Below are 16,453 nucleotides of genomic sequence, written 5' to 3' on the forward strand. Positions count from 1 at the left end.
CCCGCTCCCATTTCGAGCTGTCTGCAGTCTCCTCTAGAGGAACAACATTTTACCTTCTGTCTGGGCACTTTGCAATCTTCTGGAATGAATACTGAATTCTCCAACTTCAGGTAAACTGATCTCTCATCATTTCCATTATCGTGCTAATGTCCCTTTCTCACCACGTCTCTATAAGATGCCTCACAAATGCTCAGTACTCATTCTCTTTATCACTTATTCTGTCTCAGCCAATCTCCATCTGGTCTTTTGTCCTCCCCCAGCTCTGCTTTGCAAACTGACCACCCCCCCCCCCCCCCACCTTCACTCTGTCCAGTTCTGAGGAAGGGTCCCTGACCTGAAACATTGACTGGTTTCTCTCTCCACAGATGCTGCTCAACTGGTTGAGTTCTCCCAGAATTTCTGGATTTGCTTCAAATACCAGCACCTGCAGTTTTATTTGCTTTCCACTCTCCTGGGTTTAGCTGAATTCCTAAACCAAAGACACCCTTCCCACACCTGGGAACTGGGATTTCGCCTGTTGTAAGAGCACAGATAATCAGATCTTGGCTCAGAGATGAGGGCTTTGACCTGTTGTAATAAGCATGAGCAGTGAATGGGACACACCACGTGCAGAGTATCAAACAGGAGGGGGCAGCAAGGGAATGTTCATTTAACATATAACAAATGAATGAGGAACTGACTTTCGAGGTGGAGCTTAATTGCTTATTTTGCCCAAGAAACTGAATTAGTTACAGAGAGAGAGAGAGAGAAAGAGAGAGAGTCCAGCTGATCATAGAAGTCGTACATGGGCGGTCTGTAGGTAAGAGAAAGGATAGGGGATGGCGATTCTTTGTGGAGTTGGGATGTCTAACAACCTGCGTGCTGCATTTCAGTCAAATGTGTATCCTCGTTAGTAGTGTTTTATGAGTTATGTTTTGGTAGGTAACTCATTTTCCTCTTGGTTTGGATTTGGGGAACTGCAGAACTAAGAATGCATTTGCTATTTATTTCTACCACTCATCCATGTTGAGTGAATGGTGGAGAGAGTGTCCCTGTATTTCTGTTGGTTCCCCTGACTAGCCCGAGTGTACACGGTGAAGCATGTATTTCTGTTTAACCTTTTGTGGTCATTCTTGCCTGTGCAATGTCGTCTCCAGTTCACAATCAAGTTGTCTCTGCCTGAATTGTGGGCACCCTGGAAAGAGTGAGCTAATGTTTAACTTGTGTTCGATGTTTTCAGAACTACCAGCAAATGTACAAACAAGACTTCCATTCTTTGGCATGGTTGTCCACACAGGGGCTGCAGGACCCTGCCTTTAACATTCTCTTATTTCTGGACACAGTTCCTCTGGAGTACACCACTATCTTCCCAACAGTAATGTAAACCTTCTTGCAGTAAGTGCAAAGAATGACCCCAGTGTTAAACGTGATTTCTCTTGTAGGAGATATTAAGCTAAAATACCATCTGGTCCTTGCACGAATGTAAAAATGAAAGAAATGAGGGAAGGAGTAGACATGTGGCTCATGCGTTGTTTAACTAAACCATGGCTAATCCTTGATCAAAACAACACCTTCCTCCCCATACCCCTCGAATCCCTTAAAGTCTAATCTAAGGGCACATACTCAGGGACTGTTCCCACAGCCCTCCGCAGGAGAGGTGTGAGTTCCAACGACTCATGTTCTGCCACGGAGGTGAGAGTTCTCTCTCTCAACCAACATCTTTAACAAACAGGTTACCAGGTCAGTATCACATTGTTGCTTGTAGGAACTTTCTGTGCACAACCTGGCATTTTCTCTGATGCAATAACAGTGATTAGAAATTCAACACCATAGACCTGGGACATTCTGAAATCTGAGAGGTCCTAAGAGAAGTCTGCTCTACTTTTCCCGATTAATAAGCGATTGAATCATAAACCCAACCTGTGGTATGGATGTGCTGTCTAGTTTGGGACAGGCTATCAATAGGTTCTATAAATTATCCCAAGGGTTGGATTGGAAATATACTCAGGCAGGCACCATTGCTGAAAAATGGGCAACTGTGGACTTTGGTTTAAGCACAAGACTTGAAGATCCCCATATAAGTTTATGGATCTCATACACACAGAGTACATAGAAGGGTTAACCTTTAGACACTAAGGCATTAACAGACAGCATCGTGGAACTGTTTGCCTTTGTGTCTAAGTCCAATGACAGTCAACAGATGATTACAGGTCACTGCAGCCAAAGAGAATTGTGTCTGCACTCAATATTATGCACGGGTGTTGCTCCTCTGGAGTAGCAGTGAAATCAGGAACAGGAAATTTGTTATATTCCCACCACAACTGCAGCCTCATCAAGGTCAGCAAATTCGACAGTATGTTGAGCCCTGTGGCCATGGGACACAAGATGCTGCCCTTATTCACAGAGACAAATGTTATATGCTCTGAATTGCCTCGGGATAATTTGCTTTGCTCTTTGCTGGAGGAATTACCCAGTGCCTTGATCCTATCTTTGCCCCTTATGCACTCCCCTCTAACTCTGATAAATACCAAGAAATTGGATCACATGGCACTCACTGCCTTTTAATTAAAAGTTTGGTATACATGGAATAAAAGTGTGTGTGGGGACATAGTTACAAGATAAGGGGCAGGTCATTTAGAACTACAGCGTGTAGAAATTTCTTCTCTTAGAGGGAAGTGAATCTCTGGAATTCTCTGCCCCTGAGGGTGTTGGAGGCTGGATCATTAGATATATTTAAGGTGGAGATAGCTAAATATTTGAAAGATCGAGGAATTGAAGGTTATGGGGAAGTGGCACAGAGGAGGCCAGTGTAGATCAGCCTTGATCCCATTCAATGGCTGGGCAGGGTTGAGGGGCTGAATGGCCTACTCCTGCTCTTGTGTTTTTGTGTGTGGATGTGACCATTTCTAGTCAGGATCGTTTCTAGTAAGCCTGATGTTTTTGCAGCACCAGGTACACACCTAATGGCATAAAGCTCTGTGTAACACCTCTTTGCAACATTGCTGACATAAATTGTTTACAGGTCCCGAAATGACCATCATCAGTCATTGTGAGTAAAAAAGTCACCACCCTGTGTGTGGCCATTTGGAGGGTAACTTAGCTAACAATGGAAATCTTAACAGCACAGCACCAAATTTCAGTGGCAGCTGCACCAAAACATTTCACATGCTCACTGTTTGATTAACAGCCTGTACATTTTGGACAAATAACCCCCTGGTTAGCTATTTTAAAGGATGTGTGTGTGTGTGTGTGTGTGTGTGTGTGTGTGTGTGTGTGTGTGTGTGTGTGTGTGTGTGTGTGTGTGTGTGTGTGTGTGTGTGTGTGTGTGTGTGTGTGTGGTTTAGTTGCTGGCGGCACTGTTGAACAGGACCTTCAGTGTAGGCATTGCCTGTGGGGAAGGCAGGGTTGAGGACCCAGGGGAGGAAGCACAAAAGTGCACGTGTGTGAAGACACTATCCCCAGGGAGTTTTCAGAGACACAAGGTTTGATCTTCACCTCTCTGAAGAGCAATGTCTCTGCAGGCTCCCATTTGCCAAGGCAGCCGTCAGTTAGATATGTGGTATTCTGCAGGGAGACACCAACCACTCAGATGACCTCAACTGCTTTAGATGTGGACCCCCTGCTTTAGACCCCCTGGTTAGCTATTTTAAAGGATGTGTGTGTGTGTGTGTGTGTGTGTGTGTGTGTGTGTGTGTGTGTGGTTTAGTTGCTGGCGGCACTGTTGAACAGGACCTTCAGTGTAGGCATTGCCTGTGGGGAAGGCAGGGTTGAGGACCCAGGGGAGGAAGCACAAAAGTGCACGTGTGTGAAGACACTATCCCCAGGGAGTTTTCAGAGACACAAGGTTTGATCTTCACCTCTCCGAAGAGCAATGTCTCTGCAGGCTCCCATTTGCCAAGGCAGCCGTCAGTTAGATATGTGGTATTCTGCAGGGAGACACCGACCACTCAGATGACCTCAACTGCTTTAGATGTGGAGATCAAGCAATTGCAGGCTTCCACAATATCTCAGCTACCAAGATCAGGAGAGGGAGAAAAAGCAGGAGTAGGGGTGAGGTTGAGTTTGATTGGGAGGGGCATCAACACTGAAAAAATCACAGAAGGTCAAGAGAAGAACTGCATTCTTGCATCTAAACAAGGAACTCAGAACTCTTCATGGATAGAAGTGTCTCCTGCTCATTCAAAATCCAAGCAGCTGTTGATCGCAACACAAATTTCCTGGAAGACCGTGCCACTTCTTCATTCTTGAGAAGTCTGCAGTGACAGACATCTTCAGCAGTCAACATTGTTCTGATTGATACACCTTGGGACTTGAACCACCAAGGCATGGAAGGCTATGGACTTAATGGGGTTATTGCAGTTGGGCACAACGGTCAGTGTGGACATGGTGGGCCATCTGTGCCCTGTCTAGCTACACATCACTACGAGATCCACTGCACTAGCAAGTGGGGAATACCATTGTACTGCTCAGGCTGAGACTCTGCTGTCTCCACCAAGCCAGGTGATGCGCACCACTCCATGTCCAGTGGGCATGGAGGCTTTGCGGCTCTTTCTTGTATGATCTCCGATCTCAGTAGTGCAGCCATGAGAGGAAGGTCAGCAGAAGCAGAAGGAGATGGTGGAGGATGACTCTGATTGGGAGGGCCACTAGCACTGGGTGAGTCACAGAAGGTCAGGAGCTGGGTCATGTCGCTCAGCACGGGCCACATCTGGCTTTGCGATCAGGGATCTTTCAGTGGCTAGGAGGCTCCTGAGGAGAGCCAGCACAGTCATCAATCATTTCCTTATAATGTTCTATCCTCTGCACCATCCACGTCCACTCAATGAGAGCCTGGAACACCTGAATGCTACTGGATGCAGGAATGTATCCCCTCAGCTGTAGCTCTGGAGCTGCAGCCGACAACTTAAACACCCAGGGTCCATCAACTTGCACCTCTGACACCTGCATCCCACTCATTGCAATGTGATGGGCCACTCTCGCAGTGTATTCTGATGGGAGAGCGAGTGTGACCACTGGTCAAATGTCTTAAAACATTGACCTAATGAACAACACCCATGATAGTCTCTTAATACAAGAATCATGATGACTGAGAATAATGGGCATTACGGTATGTCCAGTTGGATAGCGCCAAAGGGTTGGGTCCTACAATGTGGGGTTACCATTCTAAACTGCTGCTCAACCAGCCCTGAGACAACCCTCATGGAACTCAACTTCAGTCAGGAGATTGGGTTGAAATCAGTGATGCAACTGAGCTTTCCAAGAAGCACAGTGGCAATCTCATGATCTCCAGAGTGGAACTCTCACTCTCTTCACACCAATCAAATGCTAGTCTTTGCTCAGGGCGGATGCCTGAGACAAGCAGTTGCTGGTGACTTGAACATGTAGCAGTGAAGACTACACAAGGCTGAGGCTGACCAATGGCAGACCAGCAGTGAGGAGCAAGGTCTGGTGCTTGCTGCTGCAACCTTGTTCACCGCTGTCAGTCTTCCTGAGGGTGCGATGAGCGCAGCACGTATGGGCAAACCTTTCGCAAAGATGTGTCACCTGGAAATCAAGGGTGTCACTCCTGCACTGGCACACTTACGTACCAGATTCAGAAACTGTGCTGACCAGAAGACACTTATTTGTCATGGAGCCAGGAGTTGCTATTCCTTAATATTTTTAAAGTTCCTTTCAAGGAGCAGGCTGTCTCCTTTATGAACACTGGCATGTGGCTTTAAGTGCATTGTAGAAGCAGCATGGGTCATGGAAAAATGAGAAATGATTTTTGGTTTCAAAAAGTTATAGAATGTTAAATGGAGGTCCATTGTTCGTGGTCTGGGAGACACAGCTCCCCCTGAATAAACTCAGCAGGGTTATATCACCATGAATCCCCTCAAAGTATTGGTATTGGTTTATTAATGTCACTTGTACTGAGATACAGTGAAAAACTTGTCTTGCTTACCGATTATACAGATCAATTCATTACACAGTGGAGTTACATTGGGTTAATACAGAGTGCGTTGATGTAGTGCAGGTAAAAACAATAACAGTACAGAGTAAAGTGTCACAGCTACAGAGAAAGTGCAGTGCAATAAGGTGCAAGGTCACAACAAGGTAGATCGAGAGGGTACAGTCCATCTCATTGTATAAGGGAACCATTCAATAGTCTTATCACAGTGGGGTAGTCCAAAGGATCACCAGGGTAATTCATGTAATGAGAGGGTTTTCCTATCAAGAGAGACCAGACAGTTTGGGTCTAAATTCCTTGGAGTTTAGAAGAATGCGGGTGACCTTATTCAAACATGTAAGGTCCTAAGAGGGCTTGACAGGGTAGATGCTGAGATGCTTTCACAAGTTGGAGAGTCATAAACAAGGGAACCATAGTTACAAGATAGCGGCTGGTCATTTAAAACTGAGGTGGGTAGAAATTTCTTCTCAGAGGGTGGTGAATCTCTGGAATTCTCAGCCCCTGAAAGTGGTGGAGGCCGGATCATTAAATGTAGTTAAGGTGGAGATAGAGTCGAAAGATTGAAGAATTATGGGGAACTGGCAGAGAAGAAGAGTTGAGGCCAGCATTGAACATATTGAATGGCTGAGCAGGCTTGAGGGCTGAGTGGCCTTCTCCTGCTCCTATTTTCTTGTGTTTTTGTGTGTGGATGTGACCATTTCCAGTCAGGATCCTCTCTAGCAAGCCTGATGATTTTCCAGCACCAGACGCATACCTAATGGCAAAAAGCTTTGAGTAACGCCTCTTTTAAAAACTAGATGGGGATTGGTTCAGACAGATCAGGTGATAAAGAGCATGAGTACAGACTGTTGGCGAGGCATTTTATGGAGACGGGGTGAGAAAGGGACATCAGCACAATAATGGGAAATGATGTGAGAACAGTTTACCTAAAGTTGGAGAATTCAATGTTCATTCCAGAAGGTTGCAAAGTGCTCAGACGGGAGATAAGATGTTGTTCCTCTAGTTTACATTAGACCTCACCATGGCAGTGGAGGATGTTGTAGAAAAACAGGTTAGAGTGGGAGTGGGGATTGGGAATAAAGTGGGATGGAACAGGAAGCTCAGGATCACCCCCGTGGAGAATCACCCCTGAGGTGTGTTGATTTTTGGTTGCTTGACCCAACCTGGTTACAGGTGCCAGCACTCTGTTGCTGGATAGATGCACATACATAGGAATCCTGCGATAATTCTGTCACCCACGCTCTCCATATGTTGATTGGATTTCTCCTGCTTTTCACCAACAGGCCAACATTTATTACTGAACCTTAATTATCCTTAAGGTCCTGTGTTATAGACTGGTCCAAAAGGTGAGAGCCCATGGGATTCAGGGCAAGTGGCAAATTGGATGCAAAGTTGGCTTGGCAGATGGTGGTGCTGAAGGTTGCTCTTGTGATTGGAAGGCTGTGACCATTGGCTTACCACAGGATCAGTGCTGGGACCCTTGATGTTTGTGCTATACATTAATGACTTGGATGTGAATGTAAGAGGTATGATTAGTAAGGTTGTGGATGTTGGTGTGTTGTTGATAGTGAGGAAAGATGTCTAAAGTTGCAGCAGGGTGAAGAAGGTGTACGGGATATTTGCCTTCATCAGCTGTGCCATTGAATACTTAAACTGGGATGACATATTAAACCTTATAAAACATTGGGTAGGCCACATGGAGTATCCTGTGCAGTTCTAGTTGCCTCACTACATGAAGAATATTATTACCTTGGAGAGGGTACAGAGCAGATTCACCAGGGTGTTGCCTGGATTGGAGCATTACAGTTATGAGGAGAGACTGGGTTTGGTTTCCCTGGAGCGAAGGAGGCTGAGGGGCGACCTGACAGACGTCTATGAAATCATGAGCGGGATAGATAGGGTAGATAGTTGGAAACTGCTTCCCATGGTGAGGATGTCTAAAACAAGAGGGTATAGGTTTAAGGTGAGAAGGAGGAGGCTTAGAAAGGATCTGGGGGAGAATTTTTTCACCCAGAGGGTGGTTGGATTCTGGAACTCACCACCTGAAGAGGTGGTGGAGGTAGAGACTCTCACAACATCTAAGAAACATCTAGACCATTACTTAAATTGCCAAGGCATACAAGGTTGTGGACCCAATGTGGGTAAATGGGACAAGTGTAGATAAACACAATGGTCAGACTAGACATGATGAGCTGAAGGGTCTGCTTCTGTGCCGCACAACTTTTTGACCCTATAAGGAGATGAGGTTGAGATGACTTCTTGAACAGCTACAGTTCTTCTGGTGAAGGTGTTCCCACAGTGCTGTTGGGGAGGGAGTTCCAGGATTTAAACCCAGCAATGATGGAGCAACGATATATTTCCAAGACAGGTGGCAAGGAACCTGCAGGTGGTGGTGCAAGCCTTGCCCTTGGTGGTAGGGGGCCTGGATATAGAACAGCTTGGACAGAGGCTCAGCTAATCCTATAGCACAGGTCTTCAGAACCATAGCTGGGATGTTGTCTGGTCCTGGACCTTTGACTGTATCCAGTGCCCTTAGCCAGTTCTTGAGGTGATGTGGGATGAATTGAATTTATTGTAGACGAGCTGCTGTGGAGATGCAGTCCTCAAGAAGGAGCCAAGATGGTTTAATCCACTCAGTTTATATGATGATTAGGGAGTATTAGAGCAAGCCAAGTTGTAGCAGGAAATGAGCTCTTAAAAGTACTGGCTTCGATCTGAAACAGGAAGAAACAACACATATTTGCTTTGTTGGAATTTTTAACCAGCCATCTATAATATCCAAATATTGTTTTATGCAAATACTACACTTACTCCCTCATAGCTGTTCTCTTAATGCAGTATTTGACATACAAAATTCTTGGTTGCAATTACATTAATGATAGTTGGTACTGGAAGCAGGGAATGCAAGAAAATGCTGAGGTGTAAGGAGCTTATCAGCATTTTAAGAACATGGTGTAGTGATAATGTAATCTAGTGATAGTAATCAATTGTGGATGGTTTTTGGACAGAGCTTTTCCATTAGTTGAGACGAGGATGTTCTTGGAGCCTCCTCCTCCCATTAGCTGTTTAATTGTTGACTACCATTCACAGCTGGATCTGGGGGGGACTACAGAGTGACCTGATCCATTGGTTGTGCGATCGTTTGGCTCTGTCTGCCTTTGCTATTTATCACATGTATTTTCTTATGTTGCAGCTTCAGCAAGTTGCAAATCTCACAACGAGGTTCCAGGTTCTGTGGTGTTGCCCACACAACCCTCTGCAGTCATTGAACCAGGGTTGATCCCCTGGCCTGAAGACGGTGGTAGAAGTAATCTAGACTGTGAGGTTACAGATCATGGTAGAATTCAGTTTCTCTGCCATTATCACACTCCCCAGCACCCTGTTTGGGCTTCCAGTCCTGTTCTGAATCAGTCCCATTGCTTCTAGGAGTAAGAAATGGTCACTCCTCCTACCCAGAGAGAAGAAGGTTGGTGGGGACAAGCTCAACACTGCAGTAAATGTTGGGCTTACCAATCCTTTGTCTTTGCTGGTGCTGAACCTCAGCCTCTGACTCCTCAGCAACCAACAGCAACCAATGGCAAATATCTTTCAGGACTTTTCTTCCCACAACCGTTGGTAACTTTGGGAAACCTCTTTCTAGTCAGTGAGTTAAACGCGGGAGAGTGTGGCTCCACAGAGCCTGGCGTCAGGCAGGATTTTGCTATTTTGCCACTGTAAACAAATAACGAAAGTAAAAAAGCTCAGGCTGAATCCACTTTCCTCTCAGCTGGGGTTGCAGCTTAAGTACGTGCTTGCCTGCAGCACCAGTGTACGGCCAGCATCAACTCATACAGCTCCAAAACAACCCATAGCTTCCAACCAGCCCTCAATACAAAAGTTAAACCAGGAATAAAATAATTCAGTTGACATCTTCCACTCCTCAGAGGAATCTCAACATATCCCAGGGCCATGAATTGGTCCCTCCAATCATCACTGCTGAATCTGTGGTCAATTGCTTGGGGCCAGTGGTTCATGTTAAACCAGTGCTTTGTATTAAACCAGTGCTACGTATTAAACCAGTGCTACATATTAAACAAATGCTACATAAAAAAAGGAGTGCTGCACATTGAAAAGTGCTTCATATTAGTGTATTGTACTAAACCAGTGCAATGTTTAAACCAATGCCATATTAAACCAGTACTGCGCATTAAACCAGTGCTGCTTTTAAATCTGTGCTTTGTATTAAACAAGTGCTACCTATTAAATCAGTGCTGCATATTGTCAGTGCTGCGTATTAAGTCAGTGCTGCACATTAAACTGATGTTGCGTATTAAGCCAATACTGTATATTGAAGCAGTGCTGCATATTAAACCAATAATGTATGTTCAACCAGTACCATGTACTATACTTCTTTCTCACTCTCTCTGTCCCCCTCAAGAAAACCCACCCCCTCCTGCAACATTGGATTCCTCCCAATGCATTGATAGGGGTCTATGTTTCGATGGCCACCATCTGAGAAGATGCTGCACAGTAAGCGAACAGCACAAAGGGCAGCTGATGGTGTTGTTGATGTGCAGTCGCTGCTGTTTCACAAGGAAACTCAGCAGCCCACTTAAACTCAGCCAGATCTCCAAATTGTCTCTTTCCCCCGTTCTCAAAGGCCAAAACAAGCACTTACACATACCAACTTGGACCTGGGCAATTTACTGAGCCTAAAGAAACCTATTAAACCAGTGTAATGTTTAAAACCAGTGCTGCGTATTAAACCAGTGCTGTGTATTGAACCAATCTGCATGGGAGCCAACACTGTTTCGCAAGGTCACCCCCCCCACCCCAGCTGTAAGAGAGGGCAAAACACATTGGCTCTTCCCACTGCAGAAGTCGGAGAGTGAGTGGCCCGTGTCATTGGGTAGCAGACATGCCAGTGAATTTTATACAAGTTGTGCGTTGCAGTTTATTTAATGCTGCTGTAACTGCCTCCATGCAGACGGTGTCTGCAACATGCTTGATCCCCGCACAAAGGACCTGCGTGCATTTAGTGTTTAGGCTTCAGGTAAAGTTTCTTCACGGTGCATTGGTCTGCTTGAATGGCTAACTCCGGGAGAATGGTTTCCTGATTAACCTGTCCGTGTGACAGGAATACTCCTATAGAACTCACTAAATCTTTCCCATTTAGCGTCATAACCAGGTCCCCTCAAGTGAGGGAAGGAGTCTCTTCGCCCAGGCTCCAATAACCTTAAACATCTCAAATGATATCAGAGTCTCTGCTCTTCAAACAAAACAGGCCCACATCTTCCTGCATTTTCTGGTCACATTGGTCACCCTGAGCCTGAGTGGTATTCTCCCCAAACACTCAACATCCTCTCTCCAGTTTGGAGTCTAAAACTGCATCCAACACTCTAACCCCAGGCTTACTGTGACTTTTTAAAAATTATTTTAAAATGAACTTTATTTGTAAAAAATGTATATAGGAAATCAAAGGCAAACAGTACATGTCTTTCTTTACATTCCTTGTAGCATCAAGCCAATACATTTTACGTACAAAGCACCAACGTCGCATTCCATCCCAGTGCTTGTGGGACTGTTACACAGGACCCAGTCCCTCAGTGTCCTGTGGCAGCAGGACCTTAGACTGCAGTCCTTCCCCACAAAGCCTTTGTGTTGGCTGCACCGAGTTTGAGTGCATCCCCAGCATGTACTCCTGCAGCCTGGAATGTGCCAGTCAGCAGCATTCCCTCATGGACATCTTGTTGTACTGTTTCAGGCAGATCAAAGTGTGTCTTTCACCAAGTTGATGATCTTCCAGCAGAACTTGACGTTTGTCACGGTGTGCATCCCTGGGAACAGCCCGTTGATCAGAGAGGCCTCTGTTATGCAGCTGCTCAGGATGAACTTCGATAGGGACCCTTTGCATCCTTTCCCTGACCTTCATCACAAATGCATAGTCCACAAAGAGGTGGGCAATCGCTTCATCCTCAATGCAGCCGTTCTGAGGGCAACGTGCATTGGGAGTGAGACTCCGACTGTGCAGGAAGGATATGACAAGGCGAGCACAATTCACCACATCTTGGCTTTTGCTTTCTGCCCTAGTATTGTATGCAGTATTATATTCTTATTGGTGAGGTCAGGGAGGATCCACCGTTTGGTCCTGGGCCCTGGTATTGATCTGTGACCAGGAAACAGTGGCAGCCAACTCAAAGCAGGGAAATGTGAGGGAGTTAAAGAGGCAGTGATTAGGACGAAGGAATGGACATCGATACCTCCTCCCTCCACAGTCTTCCTCCCCTCGACCCCCTCTTCCTCCTGGCTCTCCTCATCCAGTTTTAGATTCTATGCCTAGTCCTCCTCTTCCACAACCTCGTCCCTGCCCCCCCACAAACCACTTCTTCTCCCCATCCTGGCCCCTTTCCTCCTCCTCCTCCTCCTCTCCCTCCTCCTCATTCTGCGAGCACAGTGCGTAAATGATTATACAGTGCAGTGTTGAATGTGCAGCATTATGCGAACTGCAGCTGCAACCCCACATTTTGAGAAGCACAAATGTCAACGTGTCAGTAATGTTTCAGGGAATGTAGTATTTGCAGGATTTCCTGCGGTGAGTGTTATCGTAAACCAAAAGAGAATGCTTCTGCTGCAGATCTCATAACCTCCGATGTCCCGACCAACAAAGTTTCTTTTGAAATGTACATGTTCCAAATGAGGAAGCAGTAGATGAAGATAAAGAGTCTCCCCAGGCAGAAGTGACAGTAACTGGAGAGCACATATTTTACCAGAGCCTCTTGGCCTAGGTGCTCAAATGCACTTACTGACATTTGCAAGCACATACTGTCAAAAGGCACCATCAAAATCATATTCAAAGAAATTCATTTTTTCTATATTTTTAAATTAAAAGACCAAAACATACAAGTGTGCATGCATGCGTGTATACACACACACATGCATGCATGCACACAGACACACACTCACACATACACAGACATACACACTCACATATTCACAGACACACTCTCTCACATACATGTACACAGTAACACTCACAAATAATCTCTCTCACACATGTATACACAAACACACACACAAGAGTTACAGACAGTTAAACTTTTAAATGAACTTCATTAAGATAAATTAAAGTTCTACTTACCATTGTCCTGGCACCCATGTTGTCTGTTTTTCAGTGAGAGGGTGGTCCTGGAGCTGAGAAGTGTGTAGAGGTAATCTTTTCCTCATTAGACTCCATGAGGAATCAATTAAATGCAGGGGCTCTGGGACCTACATTCACCCTTGGTTCAGCCCACACTGGTGACAGCTTTAGAGTCCTTCAGCATGGAAACAGGCCATTTGGCCCACCGAGTCCGCACTAACCATCAACCACCATTTATATTCACCTTATTTCATTCTCCCCACATCCTCATCAACTCCCCCCAGATTCTGCCACTCACCTACACACCGGCAATTTACGGCAGTCAATTAACCCATCGATCCACATGTCTTTGGGATGTGGGACGAAACCAGAGCTCCTGGAGGAAACCCCCATGGCCACAGGGAGAATGTGTAAACTCCCCTCAGACAGCATCCGAGCTCAGGATCAAACCCGGGTCATTCGGCTGTGAGGCAGCAGCACTACCTGCTGTACCACTCCGCCAGCCAAATCAGCCAGTGGATCTTGACTAGAGATCTACACTGTTGCCTGCATGCTTATTGGAAGCATAGCTGTGAAAAGAGCATGCATGGGAAATAGTAAACATGGCAGGGCTGCGGGGAAAAGCATTGGTCTGGGGCTGATTGCACATAATACCATGCATTGACAATGATCTGCTGGGCTTCATCAAGTGTAGTGAACACAGCTCCATGCAACGAGGCAGATGAATTGCACAAACAGAGAAATTGTCCAAGGTGTAATGTGACAAAGCACTGGATAATTTTCCTTTAATTGTGTTGGATGAGTGATAAACTGATAGACAGTTTCATATAAACTGATAAACAGTTTGATAATCAGTGAATAAAAGGGAACACCCTGCTCAGAGCTGTGGTATCATTCACGGCTGTCTGAGAGACCAAAGAGAGGCTTGATCTATAGCAGCTCTGAGAGTGCTGCACTGCCTCTGTGGCGCGGGGATTGTCAGTGTCCGGTGCCTGTTGACATTTCCAGGATGACTGAGCCCCTGATGTTCTGACCCAGGAGAGCCTGACAGCTATCTGAGGCTCAGTCGATGTGGAGCAATTCTCCAGTTTCTGCAAAAGCTGTTAATCAGGGACTGGGGAGGGTTAAGGGGGAAGTTACTCAAACTTTCTGAGAATTGCAGTTGTGTTCTGCACCAAAGGAGAGATGCAGGCATAATAAAGTCTTCCAGCTTTAAAGCTGGAAATGAACACTTAGACTCTTTCCCCCAGAGAGATTTCAGTCACACCTTTAGCAGAGTAGTGGGGCAACTGTCTCCCACACTATGGATTTGCATTGGCTGAGGCAGAACATTCCAGCTGATGGTGATGGACTTGCCCTAACAGGCAGATAGCTCACAGCCATTAACCCATTGATTGCCTTTGCTGACTGTCTGCCAACCTTACCCTGCTTGGACCAAGAGAGAGGTAAGGAAACTTTGTCAGAATAAATAAGAATGAGAGAAGGTTGATTGCTTCTCCAGCCTGTTACACAGGAACATGTGAAGAACAGTCTGGCCCTTACCCGACACTCAGTTAGATTATGGTCGATTTGTATGAACTCGATCAGCCCACTAAGATTCCAGACTGACAATAGCCCGTCTGATAAGGCGCCTTGGCCTGGTACTCAAGTTCCAGCATTAATAACTTTCTTCGGTGAGAGAGTCCCAGATTTTCACTGCTTTTGTGAAGCCTCAGTGTTGAAATACTTGGCTCCAATTTTAACCTTTTAATCCTTGTTCAGAAGTTTCTAACCCAAGGAAATAGTTCCCTTCTACCTTCCCTTTCAAACCCTTTCATCATTTTAGGAATACATCAATTCAATCACCATTTAATCTTCTGCACTCAAGGGAATGCAAGACTACTGAGAGCAACCTGTCCACACATTTTTGACTCCCCATGCTCCTGCGTTATTGTGGGAAGCCTGCAGTGTTATATTCCACCGAGGCCAGACCTGTCCAGCAGTGAAGTGACCAGAGACAGCTCCAGCAGAGTGGATGCACAGTAATTAAAGCACTGGACAACCGAAGCAGGACACATGGAGACATGGAACGATAAAGCATGGAAACAGGCCCTTCAACCCAACAACTTTAGGGGGAATAAAAAATAGGATTCTTATTCTCCGGTTGGTGTGGACGCAGTGGGCTTTTATCTTGTATTTGGCTCGGCCCAGTGAGGGACTGCCTCAGTGCTGGAGACCGAGTTTTGATCCTGACCTCAGGTGCTGTTGGTGTAGAATTTGCACATTTTCCCTGTGACCGCATGGGTTCCCCCGGGTTCTTCAGTTTCCTCCCACATCCCAAAGCTGTGTGGGCCGGTGGGTTAATTGCTGTAAATTGCCCCTCGTGTGCAAGTGAGTGGTAGAATCTGAGGGGAGTTGATGGGATTGTGGGGAGAATAAAATGGTTTAGAGTAGGATTAGTGTAACTGGGTGATTGATGGTTGGTGTAAACACATAGATTCCTAGAGAGATACAGCACGGAAACAGGCCCTTCTGCCCACTGTGTCCATGCCGACCATCAGCCACTCATTTACACTCAACCCATTTTTTATTCTCCCCACTGTCGTTGGGTCGAAGGGCTGTTCCCATGCTTTATCACTCCATGTCTCTATATGTCCTGCTGAGTACTCTCACTACGGCTGTCCTACACCTCATTTGTGGACTCCTTGTGCAGGCTCTTGGAACTCAGCTCTTGTGCCTCTTCCCTAGAGTTTCCAATCTTGCAGACTTCAGGGTCTCAGGAATCAGCATTCTCTGCATGACCATCCTCGCTGAACTCCATTTCGTCTGCTGGGAGTTGGGATTGTGCAGAAAGACAGGCTGACGGAGCCTGGGGAGGTGGGTTGTCTGCCCTTTCAGCAGATGGAGTAGGGGAGTGAGCTAGATTCAAGTGCTCTGACTCTAAGAGGCAGCGATGATGCTTTAGGTCACCCGAAGCTGAAACTGGGAAAGAAAGCAGACTATGAATTGCCAAAGCTTAGAAGGCCAAGGACCTAAAGTGGGTAAATGGGGCTTGTGGAGGAACGACAGGCCTCCAGTGTTTCTAGAGCCAGAGAGTCATATAGCATAGAAACAGGCCCTTCAACCTACCATGCCCATGCTGACCTTTTTGTCCGCTTACACTAATCCCATTTGCCCGCATTAGAACTGTGTCGTTCTGTGCCTTGCCTATTTAACCATCTGTTACAGTCACAGAGAATGCCTCTGTGACTGTATGCGATCCCATCACCTTCTCGGGCAGTGAGTTCCAGATATTAACCACTCTCCGTGTGATAAACTTACCCTTCAGATCCCTAATAAATCTCCTTCCTCTCACCTTAATCCTTGTTTTTGAAACGTTTACAATGGGAAAAAGACTCTGACTATCCTGACTATGCCTCTCATAATTT

The 16,453-nt window shown here is 45.9% G+C and overlaps 1 protein-coding gene across 3 annotated transcripts in view; it reads left to right on the forward strand.

The window, feature by feature from the left end:
• Positions 1-740: 740 nt before the first annotated feature.
• Positions 741-16,453, forward strand: part of btk (Bruton agammaglobulinemia tyrosine kinase) — an 89,603-nt gene continuing 73,890 nt past the window's right edge. Inside the window, exon 1 of one of the 3 annotated variants that reach the window (XM_052021449.1) lies at positions 741-799. The gene's annotated coding sequence lies outside the window, so the exon portion shown is untranslated. Of the gene's footprint in view, positions 800-821; positions 918-14,249; positions 14,492-16,453 lie in introns of those variants that run through there. The other 2 variants (XM_052021452.1, XM_052021451.1) reach the window with 2 other exon arrangements.

Source organism: Pristis pectinata, chromosome 8, assembly GCF_009764475.1.
Source record: "Pristis pectinata isolate sPriPec2 chromosome 8, sPriPec2.1.pri, whole genome shotgun sequence".
NCBI classification, from domain to species: domain Eukaryota; kingdom Metazoa; phylum Chordata; class Chondrichthyes; order Rhinopristiformes; family Pristidae; genus Pristis; species Pristis pectinata.